Here is a 15,821-nt window from a genome sequence, read left to right on the forward strand (position 1 = left end):
GAATCAAATGTTTATTACTGTGGGAAACTTGGGAATTTTCGTTAGCTCATTATCTGAGATAACTTCCCCATAAGCATCTAAAATCAGTCAGAATCTGAAAGAATTAAAGAGTATTATTATCATTTGTTTTTGGTATATTTTGTGTATATCACTGTATGGTTTTTATTCTTTAAGATAGAATCAAACACTTATTTCTACTGAAAATGGTGATTTCTTACAAATTGTTAAAACTAGGTAATAACAATAATTGTCATACAATATTTATGGAGTCAAAATATTAAACATTTCAGTGTGAAGATGCTAAGATTGGAGGGAATGTTTCCTCTATGAAAGTTACAACTTTCTGGCATGTGTGTTTGTTTAGACATTTTGATTCCAGGACAGTCCCGCCTTCCAGTGCATACCTCCAATTGCTATTCCCAGGAAATATAGATATTTAAACTATGTTCTAATTTTAAAATAAAATATGTGAGCCGGGTGGTGGTGGTGCACGCCTTTAATCCCAGCACTTAGGAGGCAGAGGCAGACAGATCTCTGTGAGTTCGAGACCAGCCTGGTCTACAAGAGCTAGTTCCAGGACAGGCTCCAAAGCCACAGAGAAACCCTGTCTCGAAAAACCAAAAAATAAATAAATAAACAAACAAACAAATAAATAAATAAAATATGTGAAAAGTTAAAACCAACTTCACCTTTTAAAAATCAATAATATAAGGTATTTCTTTTAGAAAAATAAGAAAAACAAAATTCACTTCTCAGGGATAAGCAGAATGTAATAATCATCCAATACGTGAAGACGTTCTTCTGGAATTTAAGGGTAGCCTGTGTTTGGTGAAATGCTGTAAGAGGAACCTATAATTACACATCACCAAGTAACAGAGAAAAGTTATTATAAAAGTGTGGATCACACAAAGGAGCTTATGAATTAAGCTACCCAATGTGTGTGCTGGTATTAGAAACCAACACAGATCAGGAGACTGGGATATAAGGTTAAATTTCTGCCCTGTTTTGATTTGTATTGATATTGTAAAACATTAATTAAACACAACTTGTTGAAAAGGGGGTTTATTTGATTGTCGGTTTTCATTTTCTATTCATAGTTTATAATGAAGAGAAATCAGTGAAAGAAATCAAATTCAGAATCTGGAAGCAGAAACAGTAGCAGAAAACATTGCGGAATGCTGCTTACTGTCTTGCTCTCCATGGTGTCTTTATTTACTTTCTGGTATAACCTGGGACCCTCTTTCCAGGGATATCAAGGCCAATAGTGGGCTGGGCTCTTCTGATCAATCATTAATAAAGAATATGACTGACAGGCAATTTGATGGATGCAATCCCTCAACCGATGTTCACCTTCCTAGGTAATTCTTGTTTATGTCAAGACAAAACACTGCCCATCAAAGGGAATCACAATTTCCTAGGCATGGCAGTGAAGTGAGTTAAGAGAGAAGGGAAGAAGAATTAAACACTATCTTGGGTTGGCAGTAGAGCTGAAAGTAGAAGACGCCTGGCACAGCAAAGTCAGCAGTCCAAACAGCAGAAAGAAGGATTTGTCGGTGAAAAACATTAATTACAAGATAGACGGAAGTCAAAAGATTTTGAAATTAATTCAAACAAATAGGAATTCTAAAAGGTCATAGAAATTATGTATTAATATGTCACCTTTAGCTTCCTTCACTCAGGAGAAAACTGCTAGCTCACAGTCAATGTTCACTAAGATGGGAAACAAAGAAAAACATTGTTGCAAACTTCTGCAGAGACTGAGAGCAACAATTAATAAATGGGACCTCATGAAATTGAGATGCTTCTGTAAAGCAAAGGACTCAATGTCAACGACACAAAATGGCAGCCTACAGATTGGGAAAAGATCGTCACCAACCCCACATCTGACAGAGGACTGATTTATAAACTATACAAAGAACTCAAGAAACCTAATAACAAAAGAGCAAATAATCCAATAAAAAAATACAATACAAACCTAAATGGAGAACTCTCAACAGATGAATCTCAAATGGCTGAAAGACACTTAAGGAAATGTTCAACATCCTTAGCCATCAGAGAAATGCAAATCAAAACAACTCGGAGATTTTATCTTACAGCTGTTAGAACGGCCAAGATCAAAAACACTGAGAATAATTTATGCTTGAGAGAATATGGGATAAGGGGAACACTTCTCCATTGCTGATGGGAGTGCAAACTTGTGCAGCTACTTTGGAAATCAGTTTGGCAATTTCTTAGAAAATTTGGAAACAATCTACCTCAACACCACTGTTGAGTATATACCCAAAGGATGCTCAAACATACCACAAGGACATGTGCTCAATATGTTCACAGCAGCATTATTTGTAATAGCAGTAACCTGGAAATAACCAAATGCCCCTCAACTGAAGAATGAATAAAGAAATCGTGTATTTACAAAATGGAAAATAATTTTCATAATGAATGGCAATTTCCCATTCAACAACAGCCAATAAATCTAAATATTTAAGCAGCCTAATGAAAAATAAAGGTCATTATGTAAGAAATTAAGAGGTGTCAAGAAGAATAATAAAAGAATCCATATAAATGCATAAAATTCAAATGTACACACAGAAAACAGTCAATAAATATATTAGAAATAAATATGGAGGAAATGACTTATGCTCAAAATAATGACTGGCCAAGTTATCAGTAAGGGGAAACATACAAAACTTTTAGTTAATCACTGGGACAAATCAAATTATCTTAAGTAACATAACATTGAAATGATTGACTTGAAGCAAAGCAAGAAACAAAAGAACATCCCAAAGATTTTTGTATATGAATTTGCATAAATAACTTTAGCAAAAATATCTACTTAGAGAACCTTCTAACAAATAGTATAGTATTGTGATTCTGCATCATTTTTTCAAACAAATAAACACAAACCTGTTGAAGGACTACAGGAAGCTATATGGAAATTAACCATACTTTCATAGTAGTAAAATCTCTGTACTTACTAAATGAATCTCATAAATAGAAAAGATTGACAAGTATAAATACATATACAATTTTTGGTGGCAACATACACATTAGAGTCAGAGAAAAGCATTGCAGCCTAATTGGTACACAAGAGCCCAAGCATCCTACCGTAAAAGAAGGCAGAGAATAGCAGCCAACAAAAGATAAACGTAGCAACATAATTCACATAGCGCCAACATTAATGTAAGTGGTCAGAAAAAAAAAGTCATTTAAAAATTTACTTTCAAAGGAGAGCTACAAAATCACGTACAATCTTCAAAGGCCAGTTATGAAAGGTTAAAATCTCTATAAATATTTTATAAATTTAATGTGTTTGTTTGTGTGTGTGTGTGTGTGTGTGTTGTATATATACACACCTACATGTAAAAGTCCATTTTAGGAGTCTTCCTCTATCATATTACCATTTTTTCATATAGGTCTCTCACTGAACCTGAGACTTACAGTTCAGAAAGATTGAATGGGCAGTTGCCATTAGGACTCTGTCTCTTCTGAAGTCACTGATATGAGTCATGCCTTCATGCCTAGATTTTATGCGTCTGATATGATCTGAACTCAGGTTCTTATGTTAACCCAGAAAGCATTTAAGGCACTGAGCTGTCTCACTGAACCCAAAATATCTCTCATGAGCATGTATATTTAAAACGTTAAACATACCCATTGACCAAGTTATTACACTGTTACACGTTTATCTGAAGGTAAGAGCCACACACTTAAGACTACTGTCTGAGATCAATGCAGCAACATTTTCAATACCTGACAAAAGATCCACTTAATGAAACCATTTTCCTTATTATTCAAGAACAGCAGTTCATACAGTTTGTTTCTAAAAAGGAGGGGGTTGTATTAATGTTTGCCCGGACTGCCCTACATGCCGACGTGAAACAGAACAAAGAATGATCCTGGAAGAAATTATCACAGGTGAGTGAGGGAAATTGAATTCGGCACAGGAAAGCAGTTACAGAATGGTCACCAAATGTCAGAAGTTTTATTTTTTTTTTTATTTTTTTTTTTATTTTTTATTTTTTTTTCTTTTCTTAATTCCAAAGAAGTTGTAAACTGACATGATCCTTAGAGTTGTCCTCATTGGATGCCATGATCCTTAGGAACTGACATCCATCACTCAGTAGATGCAGGTTGCAATCAGTGAGGCTAGCAGTTGAGAGCAAGTCTCTGAGAAAAACTCTAATGCCAGTTTCTACCTCCAAACACTCCATTTATGGGGGGGGGGATGCCACAGTCTTGCATTAAGAATGAATAGAGCGTGGTAAACTATTCACACTGAGACTCTACAGGTAGGTCATCGGGGGATTTGCTGTCACGATGAGTCCACCTGCATCTTTTTTTTTTCATGGTTTATTTTTTTATATTTAAAAATTTCTATCTCCTCCCCTCCTGCTCCCCCTTTCCTCCCCTCCTTCTCCCCCTTCCCTCCCCTCCTTCTCCCCCTTCCCTCCCCTCCCCTCCACTCATACCTCCCCTCCCTCCCTCTCAAGGCCAAGGAGCCATCAGGGTTCCCCACTCCATGCTAAGACCAAGGTCCTCCCAACTCCCCCCAGGTCCAGGAAGGTGACCGACCAAGCTGAGAAGGCTCCCACACCTGCATCTTTTGAATTTGTCTTGGTATCACAATATGATTGTGTGGACCTTTAAATTTGAAATCTGTCTCGGAGTCTCTTGTGTTAAAGGGTTGATCCCAGGAGAGTGGCATAGGGAGGAAGTTCAGTGTTAACAGGGAAAATCTAGTAGGAGGATTCTTTATCACTAGGGTTGTGAAACCCTGGTCATTTCTCATCCTTCTCCCTCTTCCCCTACCCCAACCTACTCATTAGGTGAATGGGTGCCCTGCTACAAATTTCATCCTTGGTATACTATCACAGTAACAAGTTTTTGGGATCAAGTAATTGTGGACTAAAACCTGCAAAACAGAAAAGCAAAATAACTTTTTTAGCCAATTTATCACAGCAGTTTATGACATCATGGGGAGACAATACAAGCTGTATACTTCTTAGTTTGTCACAAAAAAATGGAAACAGAAATTACAAAACAAAATACAATGGGGTATAGTAATAATAGTAGGAAAAAAACATATTGAAAATATTTTGCAAAGGTCCATTTCTTCTGTTGCCCAAGACTCTAGTCTATATAAAATAACGGTGAGGAAAAATGGTAGGTCATTATATAATAACAAGCATAGAAACATCCAAACAATTTTCTAGAATACCTGCTTACTTGGCAGACAATTCTTTCGTCTCAGCCTATGAAAGTCCATACTCTTAAAGAAAACAAATTTGAACTTGTCTAAGATTTGTTCTTTAGTCCAAACACAAGATCTTACTTTAAACTTTCTCTTGCATATGTGGCTTACCAATGCCTCCCCTACTTAAATGGTGACAGATTACCCAGCCTTTTATTTATTTATTTATTTATTTATTTATTTATTTATTTATTTATTTATTTTTGTGGACATCTCAAACACTTTTCTTAGTTTATTGAAGTAAAGTTCACTTACTGTTCACTCTTTTTGAGGACTGTTTCTGCTATCACTTCAGTCTTGATGACAATTCTAAACTTTTATTAATGCACATCCCAAGGAGCCAAGCTTTCTAATCGCTCCTCTTCTTGTTCACATAACACACGGATGTTGACACAGTCATGTCACCAAGTACATGTCGTATATAAAACAAAGATACATTCTGTTCTCATAGCTGTTCCTTCTACGGTATGAAGGATTGTACATTACTGTTTATTCATCTGCATAGAGCTTATCACCTTATTTGAGTTTCATGTAATCTAGCTTCACCATTTAATTTTCCCTCAGATTATTTTCCAGTTTCCTACATACCCTGAACATGAATGTGGTAGATGATACATACTTTATTCCAACATTGCTCATCATCAGAAAAAGAGAAGAGGGAGTCTATTTTTTATTCTACATCTCATAAGCCTTCCATGTGATCTCTTCTAATTAACTGTATTCCTTGAAGTTGCTTATTTTAAATCCATGAAACATTCATATACATATTTACTGTATATATCACGGCTATTGCTTTCCTTCCAGAACTGATGATAAGAACCTATTTATATTTTTCAGGTAAAGAAAGTGTGCTGCAGCAGAAGCATACTCTCTGACTGGAAGAGAAGATAACAGTCTTAATTTTATTTTGCATCGTGAGTATGTTTATAGACTTCTTTGGGTTCTGTATTTTCTTCATTAGTGGTCCCTTACCTATAGCTTGGTTGTTTTGTGGACAGAACCTAGCAGTATGAGTCAGAACATAGGTTATTTTTCCTTTTCTTCTTAATGATTTGCATCACCTTACAGAAGTCATTAAACTCCTAAACACTTTAAAGTCCTCTTGTGGAAGGTGAACTACCACAGTAGTCAAAAAGTTTCACTGGGTCAAGAAAAGAATTTACATATAATAAAAATATATCAGTGTTATTGAGACCTACATATTGGATAATTTATCTTCACATTTATATTTATTTTTAAGCAATAACATCCATGAGATGAAACTTTATATGGGACTACCCTTGTTTTATGAACATGTCCTAAAAGATTGTCATAACTAAAGATAACCAGCAAGCAATATTAGAAATTGGAAATCAGCTGTAAGTGAGTTTTAATTTAATTACAATGACCATAGATAGGTATTAAGGCATAAGGGCATAGAGTGCAAATAGTACAATACATGCCCGTCTATTATCTGATCTGTGAATTTCAGTCATCATAAACTCAATCACTCAAGGAGTGGTCCAGCATCTAATCAATTATGATTCATTAAAAAGTGCCCTATGTGGTGCATTTTCTTTTCTCTAACCTTACATATTCTTTTTATCTGCAATCCTATAAAATCATTGCATAAAGAAAATGAAAGTACATATGTATATGTACTTGCTAACAGATAAAATTATTACGCTATTTTACCAACATAAAAATTTTGGTTGTTCTTTTAAAAAGTATACATAATATTTTATCCATGTTCTTTCAAGCCATATTCAGAGATAAGTATTGTTAATACAAGTATGTATTTAAAAATATTACCAATCATTTTACTTGAGTCTTTTGAAGTTATTAATGATCTTCCAAAGATTCATTATTCACCAAACATAGAGTAGTTAACATTTAAGCTTTAACAATTGCTTCCAGGTTGCTGTAGATGTTTTATTCAATAGGAAGAATTGGATTGTGTATAGCCCCATGAAAAGATACTGTAATTAATTGGAAAATTGCTATGACATTGGTAAGTATTTTAAACCTTAATTATTTTTTCTTTTTCTTTCTGCCTCAAATGATCTGAATAGCTGGCACACACACACACTTTAAAAAAAAGTAGAGTATTTAGCTGGAGAACCAAAATGTTAATACTGCAGTGGTTTCTTTCCTTTTTTTAAAATTTTACAGACCTTCAAAACCTAAATTGTCTTGTTCTTTGTAAGTTTTAAATTAATGGCTAGGGCCACAACAGGCCTAATTTGAGGGAAAGAAATCTTAGTGCAAGGAACTTATTCCTTTAAGCTCCAGAGAAATGTGGTGCATTTATCAGCTTTGAGTGGATATCATTGTGTTTATAACAGAGTGGAGGCACCATGCAATTTTGCTCCTGAAATTGGTTTATATAGGTGACTGGTTGCTGTGAAGTGTGTGTCAGAGTTCCATGCAGCTGTTATGAAGTAGTACAATTGTCATCGCTTCTTACATGGTTGTTGAGAGGAGCTTGAGAGCCCAGCTCAGTCAGCTGTTGAATAGATAACCCAACACCGTTAACGTGGCATACATTGTAAAGAATTACATGCCTGCTACAATGAGCTTTGGGCCTTTGGTCTAGATAATAATCCTGGTGGGTGCACCACGTGCACTGGCTGTCTGATCACTCAGATATAACTGACGAAACATTAAGAAAAATGTCAGTGGACTGAAAGAAAAATGCTCTTGCGAGTTTGTTTAAGGTTCATGTAAACAGCGATGTGTAGTTTTTAACCCCAAGTCTCCCAAAAACTTGACTGCCAAGCTCAAAGTCTAAAACAATATACAAGATCTGGAGATGAAAACCCATTTTGGCTGCATTTAATTACGCTGGTGTGTTTGAAAGCACTTATTATCTGCCTGTTTTGGTTACAACGATCTGGTCTTTGCATTTTGTGGAAAATGAAGGCTTTTCAGAAATCAGCTTATATATACAGCATTTAAATAAAGAGTAGAAAATACAATTACTGATAATTTTGGGGTGATGGTGGTTTTGAGTTTTAATTACTGGAAGCAGTAAGAATGGCAATGTAGACATCTGGGGTGATTTTTAATTAAAATGAAATGAAAACACAGGAGAAAATATCACTATTTGCCACTTAAGCATAGACACAAACACTGGGATAATTAGCATGCTATCATAATGTCCATGAAGCCCAAAGGATGGGGAGACCACTGATGTTACAGGATTTCCAACTTAAAGCATCTATTTTTCTCTATCTTCTAACTTCTGCTCTGGTCTTGTCGCAGCCCATATGGCATGTCACAAACATGGCCTGAAGCAGGACTGCTCTGATTCCTATACCCATCGGAAGGCTTTATGGATGCAGCATCTGCTTAAGCAGAGGAAATTCTTATGTCATGTAATTTATATCTTCACAACTAACCCTTTCATCTCCATTGCCTCTATAAATAGTAGCTTCATACTCTATGTAATGTCCACAAAAGACAAAAGTCCTTGTTCCACTGGCCCATGTGATAGGGAAGAGTTACTATAACATGGACATTGTTTTTAATATGTATAATTGTATTTGACAAATATGTATTTAGCAATTACCTTTTAAAAGGCATGCTAATAAAGAAAATTTGACTACTAATTCTAGAACCCAGAAATTCAATAAACTCACTCAATCTCATATTCTTTAAGAAATAACTTTATCCATACTTTATCTGTATGTATTCCAAACAATGAATTAACTTTAAAACTGAAAACTTGTTTTATAACGATAGCAAGGGAATAAATTATCTGAGAAGCCTTATAAATGATATATAATCTATCAGTTAAAATGTTTTTAACTCATTTATTAATTATAATTACATTATAATTATATTGTATTTTGACGAATAAGCTTTCTACATCCAGTTTTTCTTAAATGTAGTCCAGGTGACTCAAAAGAAAGTTTTAAAGGTTTGGATAGTATTAGTTATTTTCTTTACCAATGTGTCAATATGCACATCAAAACTCCCTTTAATTATCATATTTCTGTGATGATCACTTTTGAAATGTGTGTTTTATCATTAACCTGATTAATTACCAAGTAATTATTTTAAAAGACAGAAGATTGTCATGGAGTTTTACTCTTCTGACAGAAAGTATTTTCTTCCTCATTGTTTGGGTCTGATTTGGCCATTAAAAAGCCTTCTGGTCTACAAGAGCTAGTTCCAGGACAGGCTCTAAAAAAGCTGCAGAGAAACCCTGTCTCGAAAAACCAAAAAAAAAAAAAAAAAAAAAAAAAAAAGATTTATCCAATAGAATTAGTAGGAAATTTCTTTATATGACTCTGAGAGTAAACCTCCAAAGCATTAAAATGTCATTTATTTTTGAGAATTTCATATATTAGTTTGAAAAATGACAACAGCAATTGACATGCCAGTCTTGGATGGGGAAGACTCCAAAGCTTTAAACTCTCTAGACTCAAAGTCTGGCAAGACTACTGCCACTTTTTATGAAACCTGAGTTTTCAAATGGTAGAAGTTAGATGGAAGAGACAGCAACATTGCTTGTATGTAGTGAAGTGTGCCAGCAGGCTCATAAGTGAAAACCCTGGAAACACAAAGAAATCCCGCAGCCTTAAGGTAATGACTGCCCCAGGAGCAACAGTAGACTGGATCAGAGTAACCATCAACTCAGCTGGGCCAGCCCAACATGAACAACATGAACGCATAAATAGTTATTATTTTAAGCCACTAATGAATGATGTAGTTTACTACAAGCAGTAGACAACTGAAACAGATGGTGATTATTCCAATTATTTACTTGAGAAATACTTTCACAAAATAACACTACAATAATAGCAGTTTTTTGCCTCGAGATATGAACTTGTATTTTAATAACTTTCATTCTGAACATAAGAATTTAAGCGCAGTGTGTACATATTTGTGGTTGGAGAAACAGAAGCCCAAACATCTGTCTCTGTATTATCAAATGTGCCATCTGAATAATGGAATTTGGGTTGAAACATATTTGTTTTTGTTTTGTCTAAATTTAAGTATACTCAGCTCTCTCCCATCTGATTAACTTTTGACATCTGTTGGCTGTTTGATTATTTCGGGAGAGCCCGTCACCCTCCTGATGTTAACAGGCTTCTTCACTTAGCACTGATCCCAAGAGATATTGGGGTATATTAGAGCTCATTCGAATGCCTCAGGTGAGACAGTATAACACTTTAAGGAATCTATTTTCATTTCTAAAGACCAGTATTGGTGGTGTGGTTTGATTGACCTTGAAGCTAGCTAACAAATATTTCTTAAAACATGTTAGGTGATGAATACATAGACTTTTGGATGTTTTTTTTTTTATAGAAATAGTTCATATGTTAAAGCCTGACGGCCTTTCTGAAAAGTAGGAATAGGATATATTCTAAAACTATATTACATTTCTATCTTGCTATTTAAAACAGATATATTGAACATTTATAAGCTGCAAGTGTTTGCTGACTGGTTTTCCTCCACCAACACAAACATTTTTCTTTAAAAACAGAGGCATATTAACTAAAGTTCTCCCTTTGAGAAGCCAACCTATAATTATGACCAGAATTTCTTTTCACTGGAAAACATTAGCAGGCACTGTTCCTGATATACTTCACTGTGTAAGAAGTCAAGCTTGTATTTGGGAGTCCTTAAATTGGTAGTATTGTTTCATGTTAACCACTTTTCACAAGAGAAGCAAATATAGAGGCGACTTTTGAAAACATGAACAAGCAATGATAAAGCATAATGATAAATGACCCGGAAGAGCTATAGATGTCTATAAACTGGTTGTAAGAACTAAACAGAACACATTGGCAGAACAAGAAATGAATATGATAATTTTTGGGGGTGAAAACTTTATCTGTCATGAATCACATTTCAAACAGTTCAGGTAGTATTAAGATTGTACACAAGTCTATGTCTCTTCTCAAGATTTATTGATACAATTGGAAGGAATGTTAATATTCATCTTTAACAATATGTAAATTCTGAAATACAAATCTAGCCCAAGAAGCAAAACATATCAGAGAGAAAAATCTAAAATGTCTGGTGCTGGGCCTAGTATTATTAGGCAAGTGAAGATGTCATTTATGTTTCAGGGGGTATGTGTTAAAACTTTAAAATTAGAACAAACCACAAGTTAGATATAGAAGATTATTACCTACCAGATCAATTTCCAAACACCAGTTAATTTCAAAGCACTCATTTGCAGGCGTGAGAGCTACAGCCTCCTCCCTTCAAAGGGGGCACTGCTGTGCTCCCAGCAGGAAGCCCAAGTTCAGAGCACAGTTAGGATACAGCTCTCAAGCCTTAGAGAAGCTGGGGCTTGTTTAACTCTAAAACAGCATTCTGAAAAGAGGGGTGGCTGTAATGGATGTGCATGTTGTCTGTATATTGATTTCTTGTAGAACAGTATAGGTAGCATTCAGAGCTCTTCCCTACCCCATTTTGCTGCAGTCAAAGATTTTGGTTGGAGTAAAGGAAGGAATTAGGAATGGCATAATTATTTAGAGTCAGTTCTAAACTCATATTTTCACTGAAATTTAACCATACTATAGAAAAATTTAAGAATATTTCAATAAATTATACATGCTCATTCATTTGTAATATTGTTTATCATTAAATTTTGGATATATCAACTAATCATTTGTCAACAAAAATATATTAATCAACCATTATGCCCTATCTTCTCTTCAAAACTAAGGACTTAAGAATGAACAAAACATAGTCCTTGCCTCTTGAAGGTTGAATTCAAGTAATGAATAAGCTAATAAAAAGTTAGTAAAGATTTATGTGCACTCATACTCATGACACAGAGACCAAAATAAGAGTACATTTTTTTTTTTAAAGACTTCAACAGAGAAAGTGGCTTTCCAGTTCGTGGTCTTGAGGAAGAGTTGGTGGAAGAGTCTAGACTAGAGGAAAAGCTAAGAGCCTAATTACACATTTGCTTTCCCCTCATATTTGATTTATTTCAATAACTTCCTAGTTGCCTTTATGGAAATTTTAGCTTCAGTGTAATAACTGTATCCTAATTTTCTATGTTGTTTTCAGCCAGTTATGCCATGTGGTATTCTCTTCTGTTCCTCGCCTCTTTCACATGACCACAGTCATCATTGTTAGGGTAGAGACAGATAATCTATTTCATCCAGACAGCCATGCTCCTGCCTCACTGCTACACAGCTTCACAGTGTTCATTGGACAGGGTAACCTATCACAGCCTTCAGATTTCATTCTGCCACTTTGAGCATTCCCATGGCAATCTGTATATTTCCTTTGCCCTCTGGACTTATTACTGTGGTAATTCCCTTGTTGATCTCGCTTCTGTCTCTCCATTTATTGCTTTATTTTAGCAGGTGGCAGTTTAAATTCTCCCCCTTTCTTAAAGGTTCTGGGTCCCTGCTCTGAAGACTGCTGTTATGGTCAGGCTCTTTCTTCAGTCATATCAATTGACAAAATGCTAACCCTGCCCGGTCTGCTATTCAGAGCTGACAACAATCTCCTGAAATCTCTCTGTTGACATCAGATACCCCTCTGCTTCTTACCACAGCAATCTTGTGCCTTCATGTTTATTGAGCAGGTATGTGGCCTTAGCAGCTGCAAAATCTCCAACAAGTTGTTAAAAATGAGGAATTTGGGAGTCTCGACTGCCTGCCTGAAATAGAACTGCAAGTTTCTGTGACTCCTAAAGGATTGAAACTCGTGTCTCTTTTTAAGGAGAACTGGAGTTTTTGCCCTTAGAGCTAAGTTATTTTTATTATGAATATCTTTAATAATTACCAGAGTTGTCAGAGTGGGAGCGACTCTGCTGAGAACAGAGGCATAGTATCAGCTATTACAGTACTTTCATTGCGCTTGAACTAAACTTGATTATTTTTACTGTATTCAGAAGGTCACAACTGCATATTTGTTGCATGAAAAGGATATTATTTAGTTTGTCCTGTGACTACTGAAACTTTCATGTGGTAGTATAGTTGAGATGCATATTAGGAGATATGACATGTAAGGCCTTTATATTCTGCAGGACTTAATGTGCTGAATAGTATTGCAAACAACTATGCCAAACTTTAAATTTTGTGCATCGAAATGTTTTGCCAATTATATACATCTGTCATTCAGCGTAGGAATCAATTCTAGAATCATCACATATAACAAAGCATATTTTGTTATTGGTATAACTCAAAATATACTACTTTAATAGTCTGAAATAAAACTCACAAAAACCTCTCTGTATGTGACATCTTCAGATATGCTTCCGGGACTGGATGCTTGATAAAGTCATGTGGTGAAGTTCTATGCCATCTCAGGTATGTTTAGGCAAACATTTTCCTTTCTGTGAAGAATAATGACCATTTTTGAATTAAACAAATACTATTTATTACTTTTATTTTAAATTTAAATACATTTTAACTAAATGTATTTTAATTTACTCTTCTTTATGCAGCAATGTGTATAGGAGAAGAGTGTACAGAAGAATAATGTATGGAAGGTTCTATATCCCACTCAGTCTCCACATTATGACCATCTCACATTAATACGATATAATTGTTTTAATAAATTAGGAAAAATGACACACTATGAGTAGTGAAACCATTGGGTTAGATTTCTTGAGGTTTTTTTTTTTCTTTTTTAAATCAGGTTCCTTTTACTATCCCACCATCTTTTGTAGGATACCATCTTATACCTGAGCCTGTCTCTGCAAATCACTGATGGTTCTCCACACTTGCTTTGTTTTGAGTGGACTTGAACATTTTGTGCTTGCCACTTTTTAAAAACATGTCCCTCTTTTAGGATTTTACTGATATGATTTTCCATTATAAACCGAAGTTCCAGAATTTTGACATGTGACACATCAAAACCTCATAGGGTAATATAATTTATCTTAGATAGTATGGGCCCTGATCACCAGCCAAAGGAATTTCCAGATTTCTTTAGCTTCATCCTTCTTTTCACAGTGTTCTCAGAAAAGCAGACACAGTGCACAGCCCACACAGGGAGAGTGCACAAGACAGATTTCTGTTTTCTCTCATTTTGGTTGGAATATTTCTGTAGATTACTTGGCATCATTCTCCATGAAAATTTGACTTTCCCCTTCCGTTCAGCTATCTCCTCACTTTGATAAAAATCTACTCATGTCTGTTTACTTGCACACACATAAACACACACAGAGCCACTCACACATTTGCACTCACAAATTTGCACACACACACATACATATTTTCAGATCAGATTGATGAAGAGGTCAGTGTGATGATCTCTTAACTATAAACCATCGCTACACATACACACACACACACACACACACACACACATACACACACACACACATATCATTCCAGCTTTCTCCTTGACTTATTTGAAACTCCTCACTCCAGTACTGATAAAAATTACTCATTAAACACAGTACTCATTTACTTTAATATTTAAAATATGTTTTAAAAGTTATCACATTTTATGGGATAATTTGATATTGTGGAATGAATATACTAAACTAAGAGGACCCATGAAAGTGAACTGGGCAAAATGGAACAAGATATGCTTAGACTAGACAGGAAAGAAGAACTTATACAAAATAACATCTCTGTGTTGCAAGACACTGTTTCAAGTAACTTTACTTTCTTCAGAGTAAGATCCCATCATAACAAGAACTGATAAGAATTGTTAAAGACAAAAGGTTCAACACTGAATTTGAGTATGTTTGAAGATGCTTTCAGCACTAGTTTCTAGCCACATATAAAGATGCTTATCAGAGACTATATTGGATAAGTGGTGGATGACACCACTAAATTTACCTTCTGATACAGTACCATGAGAAAAATGCATCAAGACTTGAAAAGGTGCATTAAGACAATGGTACCACATTATTTTCTTTGTTGAATAATTTGTTTTCAGATTAGTCCTGTTCATTGGGTCTTCACGGAGAAGAAGATTTCCAGTGTGTTATATGTAAACTAAATAGCCTCTGTTGTATTCAAGCAATAGATTTCCCCATCTCCTTTTGTTCTGTAGACAGGATGCAGATATAAACATGCTTGTTCACAGTCTCATCGTCATGAAGGAAGTCTGAATACATCACCTTCCTTTCTTGACTCCAAAGACTTAAAAACTGGTTTTCTTCTATAGTTTTTATTAAAGTTTTTTATTAATTATTTGAGAATTTCATACAATACATTGTGGTCTTAATGATGCCTTTTCCTAACTCCTGCAAGATTTTCTACAACCTGCTTATCCAGTCAACTGCATTCTCTTTTTTTTCTCTCTCTCTCCATTGAGATAATATTGTGTTGCCAGCTACTCCTGGATGCAGGGGGTTCCTTGGAGCCTGACTGATATACCAGGTGTTACATCATTAAGGAAAACTGACTTTTCTTCTGAAAGCTATCAAAGGTCAAAACGTCCTCATTTAGGGATGGGATTTCATAACCACTTCCTGTCCTTCATTCTTGGATTTTGACTGATTATGCTTCTACAGGTTGTGTGTATGCTGTCACGATTGCCATGAGTTAATATGTAGGACCAATTTCCATGCTTTGTCTATAAAACACTGTTTCCTTGAAATCATCTACCCCCTGGTATTGTAATCCTTTTGCTCCCTCTTCTACCTTTC

This window comes from Arvicola amphibius, chromosome 7, assembly GCF_903992535.2.
Source record: "Arvicola amphibius chromosome 7, mArvAmp1.2, whole genome shotgun sequence".
Taxonomy (NCBI): domain Eukaryota; kingdom Metazoa; phylum Chordata; class Mammalia; order Rodentia; family Cricetidae; genus Arvicola; species Arvicola amphibius.